We start from the raw sequence: 21643 nt of genomic DNA on the forward strand, positions 1-21643 counted from the left end.
GGGGCTCGATCCCAGGACCTTGAGATCATGACCTGAGCCGAAGGCAGAGGCTTTAACCCACTGAGCCACCCAGGTGCCCCTAACCATCGGTGTCTAAATACAGTAATAGTGCACCACTTATACCCAGTGTTGTAAGTGGATGCATCCAGGCATTGTGCTGTTGGACACCAGCAACCAAATCAAAATCCAATCTCCAGACTACCAGTCTCTGTCCACCTAAATAAAAATAAAGTTCCAACTGCCCTAGTAATACAAACCCAGGGAACCCTTACTTGTATGAAAAGAAAAGCTGACAAAACAATATCAAGAAATTTAGATGAATTTGGCCATAATTCATTCCAAGGAACACTAATACTTTTTCCTAAATACATTTAAGTTAAATATATTGTGATATTTTAATAAGTCAACCCAATTTCACTGTCCTATAGAAAAAGAAAATTCTTCCATATGACTTATAGAAGCATTTCATATAAACACTCAAAATACACATTTATGATATCCCCTGAAATAAATAAGGCACTAGTTACAGGTACACTTATGGGGAATTATTTTTAATTTTACATAATCATTTTAAACTGTAATTTCATTGTTCTGAAAGTGCCATTCATACTTCTTTGTATAGATAAATACAATGCTACAAGAATTTGATCTCTGCTAATGCAAGGAAATCAGAGAAGTCTCTAATCTTATTGATTTTTTTTAAGATTTTTTATTTATTTGACAGACAGATCACAAGTAGGCAGAGAGGCAGGCAGAGAGAGAGAGGAGGAGGAGGCAGGCTCCCTGCTGAGCAGAGAGCCCGATGTGAGGCTAGATCCCAGGACCCTGGGATCATGACCTGAGCCGAAGGCAGAGGCCTTAACCACTGAGCCACCCAGAAATGGCACATTACAGATTATTTTAAGATGTTAAAGTCTACATTTAACAAAAAACATTTTAAGGTAAATGAAAAACAATAAATGCTCTTTTAAAAATGTCAACAGTACCAATGAACTTAAGGTTTACCTCAGAGAAATGAGTATTTCTCTTCATAGAAGATATGGATTCATTACTTAAGATTCTTCACAGTATCCAAACCACCTGGATGGCACCTACATTAGGCTGAAAACTATGGTAAGCCTTTCATAAGAGTTTCCTTCCTTCTATACCACAGAAGGATAGCTATCTATAAAAATGAACTATTGAGTCAAAGAATATCATTAGAAGAAATTGTAAAAAACAAAAACTGTGGCAAGTAGTACAAAAGAAATGAAAAGGGTGCTGCTGAATTGGGAAAAAAACAGAAATTTTCTAGCAATACTTCTCACATTTGCAGCATCAGAATCCTCTTGAGGACTTATTATCACTGAGGTTACTGGGCCCAGCTCCCAGAGCTTCTGATTCTATAGGTCTGGGGTAGAGCTAAGAAAGATACATTTCTTTTTTATTTTTTTAAGATTTTATTTATTTATTTGACAGACAGAAATCACAAGTAGGCAGGGGGCGGGACTGGCAGGCTCCCCGCTGAGCAGAGAGCCTGATGTGGGGCTTGATCCCAGGACCCTGAGATCATGACCTAAGCTGAAGGCAGAGGCTTTAACTCACTGAGCCACCCAGGCGCCCCGAAAGATACAATTCTAATACATTTCCAGGTAATGCTGGTGCTGCTGGTCTAACTACAATGGAATGTTGGCATTAACAAATTTAGCAAGATGTTTCACTGCATGATTTTTTAGGGACCCTAACATGTATTTAACCTGTATCTGCAAAATTCTAGAACAGAAATATGATACATACATTTGTCATATTTGATTACAGAGCCCTTTATCAAAGAACATTTCACTGAATTAACAACTTTCTAGCCGTTGGTCTTATTTATGCCTTCTGAAATGACATACAATTCCCTTCAATAAACAGACCACCTAATACATGAAGACAGTAACTGATTTCCACTGAAGCTTCTCTTTTGATACTTAGCAGACCTGCTTGGATTCTTCATCTGTTGGCCATATAAAATAGAGTCTGCACCATCTTTATTTCATAAAATAGTGTTCTACACTGAGTGCAGTATTCTATGAGTGGTCTGACAAGTGTAAAACTGGTCCTGAATGTCTGCTCCCTTGTTTTTAAATGCAATAGATTCCTTAATACAGTCTAAGATATCCCTGGATTTGGGGCAGTTTTCTTGAAAACAAACCAAACAATCAACAACGATGTAGTTTAAGACTTTAAGAGAAAAAATAATTCTCCTCAGAAACAATTTTCTTATGTACTATCTACATGGAAAAGGGGGTCAAGGAAAGCAGCCACCCTTGCAACCAGAAAGAAGGCTAATTCAGAAAGTTAAGCAGCTCTAAGGTAATGTATAGCAGAACACAGCTCTCTAATCCCAGCCTAGTCAAATTACCAAGAGCATTCCACAAACATAGTATTTGTACTTCTTGTACTGGGCGACAAGGTAAGATAATACTGAGAAGTCTATGTAGAATATGCTCACAAGTAGATTTTATCTCATTTGCCAAATAAATTTGGTCAATTAGAAGATACCACCCGGAGAGTTATGGTGGCAGAGTAGTAGGGGGACTCTAAGCTCGCCGCATCCCCTGAACAGAGCGAGATCAACATCACGTCATTTCAAACAACTAGGAAATCGATCTAAGGATTAAGCAAACAATCTGCACAATTGGAGGAAGAGAATGTGGCAGATAAGAGGTTCGCAGACATGAACTGAGAAAGAGGAAAGCCGCAGTGCCTCCAGGAGGAGGCAGCCCTTTTCATGGAGCTACGGAGAGAGGGAGAGAGCGGAGAGAACAGTAGGGCTCCTGCAAAACACTGTGGTGTGGGGATCCCCTGAGTCACACCGAGAGAGAGCGAGAGAGCGAGAGAGCGCTCCCCTTCCTGTAGTACATTTGCAAGAGTGTATATTGCCTCTCCAAAGACAAAAGGCCTGCCAGGAGCCATAGAGCAGCCATTAAACAGCAGGGGACAACTTTTTGCTGTGCTTCACCACAGACTCCGGCACCAGCACAGCAGTGGGACTGCTTTCATGGGGCAGAATGGTGCGGGACGCAGCGCTGAAAGGCTCTCCTCTAGGGAAGGGCAGCGGGCCTGCACCTTGCCAGGTCACGTAAGATTTGGAATTTTGAATCCCAGCCACTGGCCAGAGATAAAACACAGAACTGCTTTCAGTTCAGGGATCTGAAAAAAGCCTGGAACAAAGGAGGGGAGATTGTTCGCTTCTCTGTGAGGGCCTCCCGAACGGTAGCAGCTGTGAATTCCCCTCCCCTCAGGTTGAGAAGGTGGGTGACACCATTTCCACCCCAGCTCCTACCAGCAAGGTCCGACTTCAGAGAGAAAAACACAGCCCCTGCAGTGGAGAATGAAGTTGCTTACGCCAAACCCCATGCCCCTGCCCAGGCCAGGGCATCCACAGTAAGGCAGGTCTGTCTGTGAGCCAGTGCAGCCCGCCCCTCCCTCAGAAGACCAACATAGGTCCTCTGCATGTACCAAGTCTACTGATCAGAGAGCGCTCCAAAGCCTCAGCTTTAGTTCTGGTGGAAATAGGACCAGACTTTCTTTTTTTAAATTATTTTTAAATTTTTAAAAATTTATTTTTCTTTCTTTTTTTTTTTTTTTTGTCTTTCAAAACAGGCTTATAGTTTTTTGTTCAATTGCTGTTTTACTTGTTGACTTTTTTCATTTTTTGAATCAGGCTTCTTTTCTTTCTTTATTCCTTCTTTCTTTCTTTTTCTTTGGAATCAGGCTTACAATTTCTTGTTTCTTTGTTGTTTTGTTCTTTTTCCTTTACTCTTTTCTTGGATCAGGGTTCTTCTTCTTTATTTTTTAAAAATCAGGCTTATCAAACAAATAAAAGCACACCTACATCAAGGTCCAAACACTCTCCACTGAAACAAGGAGGAGCTCTGCAGAGGACTGACCTGTGGGAAATAGCAGCCAAAACACAATGGCTGAGTGCACACAGCACACACTGGAAACACTTCCTGAAGCACCAGGCCCTAGACAGTGTATGAACCCTTAATATAGTCCCACACTAAGGAGCAGGAAACACAACAAGCTTTCAAAATGCAAAAGACAGAAACCTAGACATAATGACGAGATGGAAGAAATCTCTCCAAAACAAAGATCAAGAAGAAATCACAGCCAGGGATTAGTTCCCAACAGATATAAGCACTGTATCTAAACAAGAATTTAGAACAACAGCCATAAGAATACTAGCTAGGCTTAAGGGAGTCCAAGTTGCTGCTGCTGCCACCGTCACCACTGCTAAAGATGACCAAGTCTTCAAGTCACACCAAGAAAGTGAAGTTGGTCAAGTCATGCACCGAGTGTGACCAACAGGTGACTGCTGCATGTAAATCTTGTGCCACAGGGTGGGACAAGTAAAACACTCAGAGAAATCATCACCTTTTACATAAGTGAATAGTACCTTATCTTTGAAATATTTGTGAATACTGTTTTTATATGAATTTAAACTAGGATATTGTGCAGCCATATCAAGTAAAAAACATCAATTCTGTCTTTGGAGAAGGCTCTGTTAGTGAAAAGACTATACGGTGGTGGTTTGAAAAATTTTATTCTGGAGATGTGAGTCTGAAAAATGAACCTCAAGGGAGACCCAAATCTGTTTTAAATAAAGATCAATTAAGAGCCATGGTGGAAGCTAACCTCAAAACAGCAATTTGAGGGGCACCTGGGTGGCTCAGTGGGTTAAAGTCTCTGCCTTTGGCTTGGGTCACAATCTCAGGGTCCTGGGATCAAACCCTGCATCAGGTTTTCTGCTCGGCAGGGAGACTGCTTTTCTCTCTCTCTCTCTGCCTGCCTCTCCGCCTACTTGTGATCTCTCTCTGACAAATAAATAAATAAAATCTTAAAAAGCAAAAAACAAAAAAACAAAACAAAAAACAGCAGTTTGAGTCCTTGAACCAGACTTAGAAGTTTCTGCTAGAATTTCTCAATACCTGGCTGCAACAGGAAAGGTAAGACTGTTGGTAGGTAACAAACCAACTGACAAGGATCATAAACTGAGATGATTAGAGGTGGTCTAATATTTTAATATTTGGAAGAGCGGAGACCTATTTTGAAAAGGAGCATAAGCTTTGACAAAAAAATGAAAGTAAGAGGTCTGGAAAATGGTTGGATGTTGATGAAGTTCACAAACGCGTTAAAACCATCACTACAACCAAAAAGAAGTTTCTGGTAACTGTATGGTGGTCTGCAAAGAGAGTATTCCATTACTTTTAACTCAGGCAAAACTATTAACTCAGGCATCTTATTGTCAAGAAGTTAAAATTATGTATCAAAAATGGATCTAAACACACTCAACACTGGTTAGCAGACATGGGTGGACCTATACTTTTCCATGACAATATCTGACCACCATAGGGAATAAATGAATAGGATCATAAGCTTTTGCAATATCCATCACACACACTTGACTCATTAGCAACAGATTACCACCTCTTTCATCATTTAGAACTCTATGAAACAAAATATTCTCCAAAAGAGAATAACTGAAGAATTTGAATAAATTTTACCAATGATGAATATTATAAATATATACTATTTGGAGAAATTTATGATTTGGGGAGAGCAGTTAATGCTAACAGTGCATATTTTTGTTGAGTAGAACTCCTTCTGAAAAATAAAAGCTAATTAATTAATTAATTAAAGGAATACTAGCTGGGCTTGGAAGAAATATATAAGACACGAGAGAAACCCTGGCTGCAGACATAAAAGACCTAAAAACTAGTTAGGCTGAAATAAAAAATGCTATAACTGAGATGCAAAACTAACTGGAAGAAATCACAACGAGAATGGAAGAGGAGGAATAAATAGGTGATACAGAAGATAATACTATGTACCTGGAAAGAAAACTATTAGATTACAAATACAAACATGGAACTCAGTGATTCCACAAAGCACAATAATATCTATATCACAGAAGTCCCAGAAATAGAGGAGTGGGGAAAAGGGCCAGAAGGCTTATCTGAACAGATTTTTAGCTGAGAATTTCCATAATCTGGGGAAGGAAACAGGCATTCCAGTGCAAAAGGCAGAGACAACTCTCCTCAAAATCAACAAAAACAGGTTAATACCAAGACAGAGCATAGTGAAACTTGCAAATACAAAGATAAAGAGAGAATTCTGAAACCTGCTAGGGATAAAAGATCCTTAACCTACAAGGGTAGACACATAAGGTTAGCAGCGGACCAGTCCACAGAAACGTGGCCAGCCAAAAGAAAGTGGCATGATGTATTCAACATGCTGAATGGGAAAAATATCTGGATAAGAATACTATATCCAGCAAGGCTGTCATTCAGAATAGAAGGAGAGATAAAGAGTTTAGTTTTTAAGATAACCAAAAACTAAAGGAATTGGTGAACACTAAGCCAGCTCTGCAAGAGATATTAAAGGGGACCCTTGAAGTAGGAAAGGGAGACCAGAAGAAACGATTAGAAAGGAACAGACATAATCTACAGAAAGTATCTTTACAAGCAATACAAAGGCATTAAACTCACAACTATTAATAATTATTCTGAATGTAAATGGACTTCAATGTTCCAATCAAAAGACATAGGGTATTAGAATAGATTAAATATGCTACTTACAATAGACTCATTCTAGAACCAAACACACCTCTGGACTGCAAGTGAGGAGGGTAGAGAAATATTTATCATGATAATGGACATCAAAAGAAAGCTGGAATAGCAATCCTTATATCAAACTAGATTTTAAACTAAAGACTGTAATAGAGACAAAGAATATTATATCATAATAAAGGGGTCTATCCAAAAAGAAGATCTAACAATTATAGATATTTATGCCCCCACCTTGGGAGCAGCCAATTATATCATCCAATTATTAGCAAACTTAAACTCATTAATATTAATAATAATAGTAGTAGACTTCTACACTCTACTCACAGCAATGGACAAATAATCTAAACAGACCAACAAGGAAATAATAGCTTTGAATGACACTCTGGACCAGATGAACTTCATAGATACATTTAGAGCATTTCATCCTAAAACAGCAGGGTACACATCTTTTGGAGTGCACATGGAACATTCTCCAGAATAGACCACATACTGGGTCACAAATCGGGCTTCAAGCAGCACAAAAATATTGAGATCATACCAGGCATATTTTCAGACCACAGTGCTATGAAACTTGAAGTCAAACACAAGAAGAAAGCTTGGAAAGACCACAAATACATGGAGGTTAAAGAACATCCTACTAAAGAATTAGTGGGTTAACCAGGAAATTAAAGAAGAAATAAGTAAGTATATGGAAGCAAACAAAAATGAAAACATGATAATCCAAAACCTTTAGGATGCAGCAAAGGTGGACATAAGTGGAAGTATATAGCAATAGAGGTCTTTCTCAGGAAGCAAGAAGAGTCTCCAACACACAACCTAAACTTAAACCTAAAGGAACTGGAAAAAAAAAAACAGCAAATAAAGCCTAAAACCAGCAGGAGAAGGAAAATACTAAAGATTAAAGCAGAAATCAATGATACAGAGATTTTTAAAAAAAACACAGTAGAACAGATCAATAAAACTAGGAGGTGGTTCTTTGAAACAATTAACAAGATTAATGAACCTTTACCCAGATTTATCAAAAAGAAAAGAGAAAGAACCCAAATAAAATCATGAAAGAAAAAGGAGAGATCGCAATCAACACTGAAGAAATACAAACAAGTATAAAATAATATTATGGGCAATTATGTCAACAGATTAGGCAATTTGGAAGAAATGGATAAATTCCTAGAAACATAAAAACTACCAAAACTGAGACAGGAAGAAATACAAAATCTGAACAGACCCATAACCAGCAAAGAAATTGAGTCAGTAATCAAAAATCTCCCAAAAAACTAGAGTCCAGGGCCAGGTGGCTTCCCAGGGAAATTCTACCAAACATTTAAAGAAGAATGAATACCTGTTCTTCTGAAGCTATTCCAAAACAACAGAAATGGCAGGAAAACTTCCAAACTCATTCCACGAGGCAAGCATTACCTTGATTCCAAAACCAGACAAAGACCCCACAAAAAAGGAGAATTCCAGACCAATATCCCTGATGAACATGCATGTCAAAATTCTCAAAAAGATATCAGCCAATAGGACCTAACAGTACATTAAAAGAATTATTCAACATGATCCAGTGGGCTCTATCCCACTGGGATGCAAAGGTGGTTCAGTATCTGCAAATCAATCAACGTGATGCATCACATTAATAAAAGAAAGGATAAGAACCATATGATGGTTCTGCATCTCTCAACGGATGGAGAAAAAGCAGGACAAAATACAGCAACTGTTCTTGATTAAAAAAAAAAAAACCACCCTCAAGAAACTAGGATAGAAGAACATACCTCAGGATCATAAAGGCCATATATGAAAGACCCACAGCTAATACCCTCAGTGAGGAAAACCTGAGAGCTTATCCGCTAAAGTCAGTAACACAACAGGGATGCCCACTTTAACCACTGTTGTTCAACACAGTAACAGAAGTCCTAGCCACAGCAATCAGACAACAAAAAGAAATAAAAAGCATCCAAACTGGAAAGGAAGAAGTCGCACTTTCACTCTTCACAAAAGACAGGATACTCTGTAGAAAACACAACAGACTGCCAAAAATTGCTAGAAGTGATGAATTCAGCAAAGTTCCAGGATATAAAATCAGTGTACAGAAATCTGTTGCATACACCAATAATGAAACAGCAGAAAGAGAAATCAAGGCATTGATCCCATTTACAGTTCCACCAAAAACCTAAGATACCTAGGAATAAACCTAACCAAAGATCTGTATGCTGAAATCTATGGAACACTTATGAAAGAGACTGAGGAAGACACAAAGAAATGGGAAAACATACCATGCTCCTGGACTGGAAGAATAAATATAATTAAAGTGTCTATATTACCCAAAGCAATCTACATATTCAATATAATTCCTATCAAAATAACACCAACATTTTTCAGAGCTAGAACAAATAATCCTAAAATGTGTATGCAAACAGAAAAGGCCCTGAATAGCCAAAGGAATGTTGAGAAGAAAAGCAAAGCAGGAAGCCTCATAATCCCGGATTTCAAGATCTATTACAAAGCTGTAATCATCAAGACAGTATGGTACTCGGGGTGCCTGGGTGGCTCAAGTGGGTTAAAGCCTCTGCCTTCAGCTCGGGTCATGATCCCAGGGTCCTGGGATCGAGCCCTGCATTGGACTCTCTGCTTGGTGGGGAGCCTGCTTCCCCTCTCTGTCTGCCTGGCTGCCTACTTGTGATCTCTGTCAAATAAATAAAATTAAAAAAAAATGATAGTATGGTACTGGCACAAAAACAGACACCTAGACCAATGGAACAGAATACAGAACCCAAAAATGGACCCTTGGCTCCATGGTCAACTAATCTTTGACAGAGCAGAAAAGAATATCCAATAGCAAAAAGGCAGTCTCTTCAATAAATGATATTGGAAACAGTGGAAAACCACATGTAGAAGACTGAATCTAGACCACTTTCTTATACTATATACAAAAATGAACTCAAAATGGATGAAAGACCTAAATGTGAGACAGGAATCCATCAAAATCCTGGAGTGAGAAAACCTCAGTCACAGCAACTTCTTACTAGACATGTCTTCAAAGGCAAGGGAAACAAAGCAAAAATGAACTATTGGGATCTCAGCAAGATAATAAAAACTTTTGCACAGAAAAGTAAACAGTCAACAAAACTAAAAGACAACCTACAGAATTGGAGAAGATATTTGCAAAAGTCTTATCAGATAAAGGGCTAGTATCCAAAATCTATAAAGAACAAACTCAACGCCCAAAAAAGAACAAATCCAGTCAAGAAATGGGCAGATTACATGAACAGAGAGTTCTCCAAAGAAGACATACAAATGGCTCAGAGTCACATGAAAAAATGCTTCAACATTACTCAGCTTCAGGGAAATACAAATGAAAGCCACAATGACATACCATGTCACACCAGTCAGAAGGGCTAAAATGAACAAGACGGGAAACAATAAATGTTGGCAAGGAGGATACGGAGAAAGGGGAAAACTTTTACACAATTGGTGGGAATGAAAACTGGTACAACTATTCTGGAAAACAGTATAGAGGACCCTCAAAAAGTTAAATACAGAGCACCCTACAATCAAGAATTTACACTACTCATATTTGCCCAAAGGATACGAACATAGGTTCCAAACACAGGGACGGGAAAAGGCACAGGTTTATTTATTTATTTATTTGATAGACAGAGACCACAAGTTGGCAGAAAGGCAGGCAGAGAGAGAGGGGGAAGCAGGCTCCCCGCTGAGCAGAGAGCCCGCTGAGCAGAGAGCCTAATGCTGGGCTCGATCGCAGGACCCTGGGATCATGACCTGAGCTGAAGGCAGAGGCTTTAACCCACTGAGCCACCCAGGTGCCCCCTGTAAGGTACAGATTTATATCAGCAATGTCCACAAGAGCCAAGCTATAGAAAGAGCCCAGATGTCCATCAACAGATCAATGGATAAATTAGAGGTGGTATATTTACAATGGAATATTACTCAGCCATCAGAAAGAATGAAATCATGCTATTTACATCAAGATGGATAGAACTAGAAGGTATTTATGCTAAGCAAAATAAGTCAGAGAAACATAAATACCATGATTTCACTCATACATGGGTTTTAAGAAACAAAACAGATTAACATAGGGGAAGGGATGGAAAAATAATGTAAGATAAAAAGAAAGAGGCAAACTGTAAGAGATGCTTCAATACAGAGAACAAATTGAGGGTTGCTGGAGGGGAGGAGGGGAGGGGGGTTTTGTTGGGATGAGCACTGTGTATTATATGTAAGTGATGAATCACTAAATTCTACTCATCAAAACAATATTATACTATATGTTAACCAACTTTAATTTAAATGAAAAAATAAAGATTTTTTAAAACATTAAAAAGTAGGGTGCTTGGGTGGCTCAGTGGGTTAAGCCTCTGCCTTCGGCTCAGGTCATGATTTCAGGGTCCTGGGATTGAGGCCCACATCGGGCTCTCTGCTCAGCAGGGAGCCTGCTTCCCCTCCCCCCACCTCCCCGCCTGCCTCTCTGCCTACTTGTGACCTCTCTTGTCAAATAAATAAAAAAAATCTTTAAAAAAAATTAAAAAGTAAAAGATACCACCCACAGTAAGAATCTGACCAGTAGGAATGATACTGTTATAGGTTAGTTATGTCTGCCATATGTTAGGAACAGGAAGTTGTGTCAGGTCCTCATCAAAGCAACTTGGAAATCTAATGGATGATATCAGAATTAGGAGTGTTTCAAAGTGGAAAGAAAATAAGGGAAGGTAGCAGCGTGGACCTGAAGGATAAGATCAGACTACATTTTTGTAAAACACTGTTTTCGTAAAACATCCCAAGATGCAAGGCCTTATAGTTGGACTTCCAAAACTAAGGCAGTGATGTTTAAAACTAACGTTGATCACTTTCCTCTGCTTCCTTCTCATCAAAGGATGTGAGCCAGCCCACAGCTATCTGGAATCATTTGTATTCCTGCATCAGAGAGTAAACGGTATGACAAGTATATAGGATGTAAATTTATTTTGAGAATAGAACACTGCGGTGTTACTGAAACATGTACCTCTCTCATTAAGGAAATAAAGAAAAACCTAAACCGTTTTCTTTAGATTCAATTAGAAAACACCCTTACTACTAAAAATATTTAAAATCTAACACTGATACATACACACCTACTAAATAAGTGTATTTATTTTAAAAATGTAACTACTTTTTCATAATTTCAAAATAAATAGCTCTCACCTATGCCTTCTCTTCAAAAGAGAAGGATAAAAATAAATGAGAATGGCTCAAGTAACTACCTAAATTACTGCCTTAAACAAAATACATCATTGTAGAATGTAGTTCTTAATGCATTGTAGAACACTAAAACTGGTATTTTTATGCCAAAAAATCTTTAGTGCGAGTGTAATCACATACAAACATTTGCTGAAAAACAGCAGACAATAGGCCTGCAAATTAAGAACCACCTCCAAAAAATGTCTACTCCAATTATCTAATCAGTTCTCTCACGTTGGGTTTGATTTCACTGAAGTAGCCACTATTTAAAGTTGCAAATATTTACATTTTTTCAAGTGAACACAATTCTTTTTCTTAGGACATTCTTACTGAATATAGACTATGTAGGGTATCATGACAAATTACAAAGATGACTAGCAGATGGCCTCTGCCCTCAAGGTTCTTCAGTGCAAAAGATAATAAGGATAAAAGAAACACAAAGAAATCTAATGAAAGACGGACTATGGTGGATGCTCTTCGAGGTCAGAAGGCAGGCATAGCTCTACTGGGTACATATGTTTGGGGGTAGGAAAGTAACCTGGAGGGGAGCGTCCCGGAAAGTTTTTTGGGGGCTGGCCTTTTAAGGATTGGTAGGATCAGGATGTGCAAATATGACGAGGAAAGACATCCTAGGAAAACAAAATATTGAATGAGAGTTTCCAACTGAATAAAGCAAGGGACATAGATGAGGTACAGTGAGCTTGGTCAGTAGGGCCTGAGTATAAGATTCAAAAGAGGAGGAGTGGAAAGTGAAACTGAAAATGGGGGCCAATAGCCATGTCATAGAGGCACTCAGTATTAAACTACAATATTTCAACTATTCAATAGCACTCAAGATTTTAGAATACTACTTCATTACTTTAAAAAAAATGTATAGGTACAACAGATTTGGGGGAAGGCTGAAGAGAAAACGGAGGGATAAAGGCCAGGTAAAAGGCTACTTAAAATAGACCAGATTAAGAAATAATGAGCTCCTGCATTAGAGTGGGGGCAATAGGAATGGAAAGAAGGGGAAAGATGGCAAAGATACAGCTACTGGGTGGTTTTTTCGGCCACTACACCCACCATGCACCTTATCCCTGTCAAACCGTATCTTTCATCATTTCTTTATGCCTCCCTAATTTTGTACCTGATATTTCCTCTGCCTACTAAACTATTCCATTTAGATGTAACAGCCTCTAAAAACTTTCCCCAGACTCTACTACCCACTTCATTAGACAGAGGTGCTATCAACTCTCAGTATTTGTGAATACCTCAATTACAGCAATTAATTAAACTGTATTGTAATTTTTGGTATGTCTCTCTGGTTCCCCCTGAAGACTGTAAGCTTCCTGAGGGCAGGGCTCCATATATTATTAATATTTTGACCTACCTAACCTGTCTCTCATAACACCTGGTAAACAACTTGATTAAGAATAGGATTCAATAAGTGCGGAATAAATGAAAAGGCAGAATGGGAAGAACTTGAAGATTAAGTATCTAGAACCTGGGAAACCATGGACTGTGCCTCTGATTATGAAGTAGCACTGCAAACTTAATATACAACTGTGAAATAAGTACATGTACAGCAAAGTTTCCAGTGAGACAGCACTTAAATATCCATTTTTTAGCAAGAGAAACTATCTTTTGAAATGTGTAGAATACTATTTGTGTTCCCTTTGGAGGAACACGTTTTGTTCTAAAAGAACCATCTCATGTTCTAAAAGAACACTTTTTTGTTCTAATGAACACTTTTTGTTCTAGAAGAACCATCTCGTTTCCCCTAAGAGTAAAGGTGGAGTAGCTAGACGCATACTATTTTGGGGAAGAGGACATAGCCAGATGCTTTTTGGCTCAGCAAGGAACTAGCACATTGGTACCCAACTTGTGTACCAAGGGCCCCTAGGGTGCTGCAGCAAATTCATGTGAAGATATTTTATATTTTTAAAGGAAATGCATTGATACTCAACAACTGTTGGCCACACAAACTACCAGCTTAAGGTAATTAACAGTTTCATCATTAGAAAGTTCTATGCCCACTTCCTTTGTGAAGCTGGATTTTCAGCTGTGATTTTAAAAATATGCTGTGTGAAAAATCAATATGGAACAGGAAATGGAGGTGGCAGCATCCAATTAGATTCCAAGGTGCGAGAAGTTGGGTAGTGCACAACAGGAACACACATCCTATGCACGGCTATTAAGATTGAAATAAAAATAGTACTTTCTTTCAATTTAGGTATATTACTTTCTTAAATGGCTACTAAGCTGTCAGGATAGAAATATTTATTAAGTTGTCTGAACCTAATTATGTAATAAATGGAATTATTAGGTACTTCTTTCGGCCTATGGCTGCTATAAAAAAAAAATCACTCTGACAATTAAGGGCACCATAAACTCAGGAGGAGGGAGACTCTGACCTACAGGTTCTGGAGACATGGAATCTTGCCACCGCTCTTCCAAATCTATTTGGCACTCTAAGCTTAAATGGGTGGGAAGTTCCTTCTCTGAGAAAGGAAACCATGATCATTTTGAAGGTCCAAAGTTTTTTTTTTTTTTTTTTAAAGATTTTATTTATTTATTTGACAGAGAGAAATCACAAGTAGATGGAGAGGCAGGCAGAGAGAGAGGGAAGCAGGCTCCCTTCTGAGCAGAGAGCCCGATGTGGGACTCGATCCCAGGACCCTGAGATCATGACCCGAGCCGAAGGCAGCGGCTTAACCCACTGAGCCACCCAGGCGCCCCTTGAAGGTCCAAAGTTATAGAAACCTGTCACATGGGTTACTGCATCCCTCATAAGAGTTACAGGTAGCAAGAAAAGAATATAGTGTAGTTCCCCTAGTCACATCACTCAGTTGTAGATTATACTAAGTTAGCCCTTTCTCAATTATCCCCTCTGGTTCTATGAGCTTGTCTGTAGAAGAGACCAGGAATACAAAAACTGAAACAACAAGGTCACTAAATAGCTGAAACACTGGGAAATCGGGCCTACTATATTATGGAGTGGGTGGGCAAAGGTAAGTGAAATGCTAAATAGAAAGGTACTCTTTTATTTTCCAGGAACTGCTGAAAATTAATACCACCCCAGCTAGGGCAACTTATTCAATTACTTTAACTGATTCCTTTAGTGTACTTGGAACTGTTCTGGATACCAGAACACCTGGTTTAGTTGCCCTGGATCTGATATAAGACTACATCCTGGCAACAGTAGCAAGACTATCAGGAGTAACAGAATGGGAAAGTTGCACAATTAATCTAACACTCCATTACCTTTTCTTCAATGCAGTAGTCAAGACCTACTCTTCTAGACCTAATGTGTAATCCTAGAGTTCTCGAATTTCCCCTGGGAATAAGGTTGGTCAGGGAAGGAAGACATTCTTGTATTACCAGGGGCTGCGGTTGTTTGAGTAACAAATGTGATCTCATTGGTATCCCAAGGTTGTTCACTGGTACACATCAGTTACACATTTAGAAAGTAAGAAAAAGTTGTTACAGCAAACAGCTATGGGAGAAAAGCAAAAAGCCCTAAGCTTGCTTTCTTCATCTGTAAGATTGGAATAATAGCACCAATCTCATGGTTATAAATGAGGTAATGTATATAACATACTTAACTCACAGCTTGGCAAAAAAATGAATGCTCATTAAATAGCGGCATGACTTGTCACCATCACGGTGGCAGTTATTGCATAAAGGGAAAAACAAGAGATCTGCCAAATGGATAATAAAGACACTCAGAAAATACAGAATGAGTAAGGACTGGGTTAACTTGCAGTGAATCTGTATGCTTAAATCTAGGGATGCCTGGGAGTTTGGTTCCCCTGGTCAAGTTTAGGATGAAATGTGCTAGCTTCATAAAGTGCTATTTTAAGTCTGAAACTCCCTTGGAGGCACTCCGTACTAGACTGTCTAGACTGCTTATTGAAAATGAATAGATTGATGGTGTGCATCTGACTTAACTGATTATGCAGCCTACCTTCAGCTATATGACTGGCAGAGTGTCAAGGATTCTCAGTGAACTTGTGCCTTGCCTGGTTCCCCTGAAACCAAGGTTATCTTAGACATATCTCAGTGGTTCACAATTAGAAGACAAAGTTATCCCATGCAACTAAAAAATCACCTTAGCCATTTTTCTCCTGCTGTACTGTATATTTAGCCACATTAAAACCTTACGAGAACCTCATAGGTTCTTTCAATTATCTAATGTCATGTAGTGGCCACAATATACTTTGATGATTAATAAATATTTGGGATATAAAGAGATTTTAAAGTATCAGAAATTCTTCAGAATGTAAATCAAGGTCTATTTCTGGTCCTTATTATACAGATCTGACATCTGTAACAAAATCATAAGGAAGCATCTTTTACAATAACTTATATGCTTACTTTTATTAACTTCAAGTTTGGTCAAATGTATGCTGACAGCCTATTATCATTAGAATTTTAACAGATCACAAAGAAGATCTTAAGAAGGCTAGAATAAGAAATGAAAATTATACACATGACTCACATGAAGAGAATCAGGAGAAGCTACAACAAAATACATTGAATGATTAAATTATTTTCTATTCATTTTTAGGTTATCTGATAGTTTAGGTAGCTATTCATTATTTTACATGATCATTGTGGATACTGACTATAACATATCATTTATGCAGAAAACACTCAAATAAACCCAATCTCATGAACTTAGAAACAAGAGATGACCAAGGTCTAACATTACAATTTATCTCATGCTTTATGTGCAGGAAGCCTCAGCTCCCTTAGATTCATCAAGGATCAATTCATGCAACTCTCATCCATGAGCCTGGCTATGAAACTTGAAAGCCTCCCTGCACATTAAAGCTGAAAAGCAGAAGGGGTAGGATAGGCTGAATTACTTCAACACGCTGAGAGAAACAAGAAGTGAAAGCTGATTAATCTGAAGGCAAGAGAAAAGAGAGACAGAAGGCCCTTTGAGGATTATTTGGAATAGGCTTTAACCTCACCCTTCCCCCATACTAACAACTCCCAAAGCTGTAGGCATCGGTGATTATGTTTATAATGATGAATCTGAGTCATCAAGAAAGGACCATGATGTTCAGGATATTGTTTAGGAAGGAAGTAGATTACATGATCTGTTTTAGAACTATTTCCATAAAAATACTTCTTAATAAGTGTTTTTAAACACTTATTAAAAAGGTAAGCATAAAATATATTTATTCAAATGGAAAGTTGGTTCCTAGAGAATGTTGTGTAAATGTTGGCATAGCAACAACTGACTCTATAATGGGTCCACACACTAACCAGGAAGCTGTTTTTCTTTTTTGAATAAATCTCTAATACCTTGTTTAGTTGTGAATTTCTCATAAGACTGCAGAATATGCTAAGCTATCCACTTATATAAGCCTCCTGTTTGTCACATGAACACTGACTTTGGGAACAATCTTTTGAAAGCCAATAATCTGTTCACCACTTTCACCAACCGTGACTTAAGACTAGTGAAACTGCAAGAAAAGAGAGGAGTGTAATATGGTGAAAAGGTCCTGAATTTGTAGTCACAATATGCAGATTCCTGTTCCAGCTCTGGCACTAAACTGGCTGCATGGTTCTTTATTTTGTTGCTTAATTTATCTGGGCCTGTCTCCTAATTTGTGAAGCTAAGGTGTTGTATATCATTTCTTAGGCCTTTTCAGTTCTAACTGGGAAGTTTTATAACTGGGAAGATTTTTGTTGTGTAGGCATAGTTTATCTTATCCAAACCCTTTTGAGATATGAATACACTATTTTCCAGCCAACCAACCACCATCCCCTAAACCAACAGCAGATAAATAAATAGAAGAGAATACCAACAAGGCATGCCCGCCCCACCCAACCCTGTGCTAAGATTTATATAAAAATCTATGATGCGGGGTGCCTGGATGGCTCAGTGGGTTAAGTCTCTGCTTTTGGCTCAGGTCATGATCTCAGGGTCCTGGGACTGAGCCCAGCATCAGGCTCTCTCTCAGCAGGAAGCCTGGTTCCCCCCTCTCTCTGCCTGCCTCTCTCTGCCTACTTGTGACCTCTCTCTCTGTCAAATAAATACATAAATCTTTAAAAAAAATCTATGATGCATCATATTCAGAATTCCTTGTTTTCTTGCTTCTGAGCCATTTTGACACTATTATTTACTCAGTGGGTCATGCCTACAATGCCTTCAAGGTTTTTTCTGGCTGAAAAAGGTATGAAGTAAGTAGTTCTTATCACAGACTGATGGAAATAACTTTTCCTAGAAAAACAAAATTCCCACATTCCAAAGTGACATTTCATTTACTAAAAAACAAAGTCATGTAAACTAAAAAGATGCCATTTGGACCATCTTCCTATTTCTTGATAAGGTGGGAAAAAGGCATTTCCCAATTGTATCTCACCTCTGTAACCTATTTGAGGAACTTAAAATTGATTTTTTCATAGGGAGTAGGTTTTCTAATTCAGAATTTGTTATATAGTCTAGGTGTTCATATACCCAATCAATATGTCACAAATGTACAGCTTAGGGTGGCATGTAGTGTATATATACATATATATACACTGTATATACATATATACATATATTCCCATGTTTTCATGGGAATTAGGGAGTTAAAGGCTATACAGGAAGTTGGATACTTAAAAAATTAATTTGAAGTTACAGGACTGAGCTAGTGAGAGTGGGAAGCCTCAGTGTTAGAGAGAAGAAAAAATCCTGAAGCTGCTTCTTAAGGACAATGTGGTGGTTATGATCACTACCTAACACTTAAAAAAATATATCTTTGTGCCTCCAGAGGTATGTGACAAAATGCCAGCTGATAACAGTCAGGTTTCCAGGAATACATCTGGCGCAAATGCCAGAAATGGATTTCTACAAGAGAAAACAATAGAGGTAATGTATGTCTATAAAGTCAGTATTCTCTAAAGACAAAACAAACATGGTGAGTCTTACTAACTCAGCATGGTTTTCTTGTAAAACCAAAATTTACAGCATATATTCAGGTGTCTCTTGTCCAATGATCTTTTTTTTTTTCTAAAGATTTTATTTATTAATTTGACAGAGAGAAATCACAAGTAGACAGAGAGGCAGCCAGAGAGAGAGAGAGAGAGGGAAGCAGGCTCCCTGCTGAGCAGAGAGCCCGATGCGGGACTCGATCCCAGGACCCTGAGATCATGACCTGAGCCGAAGGCAGCGGCTTAACCCACTGAGCCACCCAGGCGCCCTTGTCCAATGATCTTAAGCTTAATAAGGAATAATGAGATACAGAGAAATAGCCTAACAGATTGTCTCATAAAAAAAGGTAGAAGGCCAAATTTTCTTTTGAAGGAATTTCACAATTCATAACTCCTTATTAAAGAATTTTCCTGAGAAGGTAGATGGCAGCAATCAAGTTACCAGCAATCATTAAGAACTGATTTAAAGGTAGAATATTCTAATACATGATATTTATGGATGAGGGGGTACACCTTACCCCCAGAAAACAAATACAAAATTAGCAAATGCTCTAATTTATACAAAATTAAGTTCACAATCAGGTGGAATCATCAAAACAGAAGATAGGTATTTCTCCTTTCACTAGTGCCTCAATTATATTAGCAAGGGTATCATTTGTCTTAGTGTTTACAGTTCTTAGACATAAAAGTTTCTTTTTAATTTATGGATCCTATCTATACTGATTATAGTTCTGTCCCATATGGAAGAATATGGAAAGAACTGTAACCGATAATAGCCATTTAATGGGGAAAAGGCAGGTAGACGAAGTCACCAAATACGAAATACGGTTTTAAATACCAAACTCTATGTTACAGTCAATGCTTTACAACGTGTCAGCATAGACGGTATGGTATTACCTCTGTGATATAGCTGCAATCTAGATCCAGGAGTGGATGGTTGGCCTAACAAAACATGTTCTACAGTTCATCAAAAAGCCACATTCCAGGGGCACCTGGGTGGCTCGGTGGGTTAAAGCCTCTGCCTTCAGTTCAGATCATGGTCACAGGGTCCTGGGATCGAGCCCCACATCGGGCTCTCTGCTCAGTGGGGAGCCTGCTTCCCCCTCTCTCTCTGCCTGCCTCTCTGCCTACTTGTGATCTCTCTCTGTCAAATAAATAAATAAAATCTTTTAAAAAAGAGAGAGAAATGCACATTGCAGAGGTGGCTATTCAGATAGCACTTAAGAGAGAACACTCAGCTACCTCTTCCTCCTGCCAACAACGGCAGAGCATAATGGATTTAGGAAATGGGAGTCTCTCTGACAAATTAGTGCCCTTGGTAATTAGGACACAGACTCCAGAAGTGACTTTTTACTGGTGGAATTAATAGGGTTTATATGTGAATTTTCTCCAGGAAGGACAACAGAATGCAAACTTTTGCTTGCTCTGCCTAAAGGGGAAGGTGCTAATTATCAGGATTACTTTGTTTTCTTCCTTTTCCTCATGGTGGCTCCTCAGGGATCCCTTTAGAAAACCTGGGGCTTCGCTGAGCAGTACACTGGAAACCACTGATCCGGCTCAATCCCTTCATTTTACTGACAAGAAAACTGAAATTCAGAAGTTAAGTGACTCACCCAAGGACACAACTGCTTGATTATAGAATCAGGGCTATACCTTGGTTTCCAGAACCATGTAATGCTCTTCTTTAGACTCAAATTACTTCTATGAAAAACATCCTAATATGTGTATTATGGCTTGTCTCTAAAGATTTACTTTCCTTTATTCCAAATCAGTGGTTCTCAGCCCAGAGCAATTTTGCACCCCTAGGGAATGTTTAGCAATGTCTGGATACATTTTTCATTGTCACAACTTGGAAAGGAAGGAACCACTGGCATCTAGTGTGGAGAGGCCAACAATGTTGCTAAACATCTAATAACACACAGGACAGCACCCCCCACATACAAAGAATTATCCAGCCAAAAATGTCAACAGTCACTTCTAGATACATGTCTCAAAGAACTGAAAACAGATATTCCAACAAAAACTTGTATAACAGTGTTCACAGCAGCATTACTTACAATAGCCAAAGAGTGGAAACAATCCAAATGCCCACCAACTGATGAAGAGATAATCAAAATGTGTAATATTTATACAATGGGATATTATTCAGCCACAAAAGGGATAAGGTACTAACACAAATACAACATGGATAAACCTAAAAAAAACAGGGCAAAGCTAGACACAAAAGGTCTTACATCGTATTATTCCCTTCATATGAAATATCCAGAATAGGTAAATCTATAGAGAAAGAAAGCAGATTACAGGTTGCCATGGCCGAGGGAGAGGGAAGAATGAAGACTGACTACTTCATTGGTCTGGAATCTCCTGTGGAGGTAATGAACATTTTTGGAAATAAATAGTCACATAACATTGTGAATTACTGTCACCGAATTGTACACTTGAACATGGTGAATTCTATGCTATGAGAAAAAATGTCAACAGTGCAAACCTAACTTAATGTACCAAAGGTTATTTTGTTAAATAGGTAAAAGGCAGAGAGGACTGTATCAAAGACAAAAAGCATCCAACACTATAATGACTTTGTTTTGTTTGTTTGTTTTTTAAGTGGCTTGACCCTTCTTAAAGAGTTACCTCATTTTCCTAGTGGAAAAGACTTGCCAGGAAAAAATAATGGTTGCTGTCAACCCCAAGCAGATCTGTATTACTCTTATAAAATTATGAAGATAAGGGTTTACAATAAATTGGTGACCTCATCTAAACGGCAGAGGCATGAACATGCTGCCGTAATAAAGAGACTCTGAAATTTAATGCAGGCCAGAAAGGAAATAATTAATTGGCTTTAACTGTGTGCCTTTACTTGAACTATAAACCAATAGCTGTCAAATAAAAGCAGACAC

At 38.5% G+C, this 21643-nt stretch overlaps 2 protein-coding genes across 5 annotated transcripts in view; one reads left to right on the plus strand and one right to left on the minus strand.

Moving 5' to 3' along the window:
• LOC309856545 (uncharacterized protein) overlaps window positions 1-21643 on the plus strand; it is a 292169-nt gene that overhangs the window by 98977 nt on the left and 171549 nt on the right. The gene's annotated exons all lie outside the window — the stretch shown is intronic.
• PRRG1 (proline rich and Gla domain 1) overlaps window positions 1-21643 on the minus strand; it is a 155787-nt gene that overhangs the window by 66858 nt on the left and 67286 nt on the right. The window lies entirely within an intron of this gene.

The sequence above is a fragment of the Mustela nivalis genome, assembly GCF_964662115.1.
Source record: "Mustela nivalis genome assembly, chromosome: X".
Taxonomy (NCBI): domain Eukaryota; kingdom Metazoa; phylum Chordata; class Mammalia; order Carnivora; family Mustelidae; genus Mustela; species Mustela nivalis.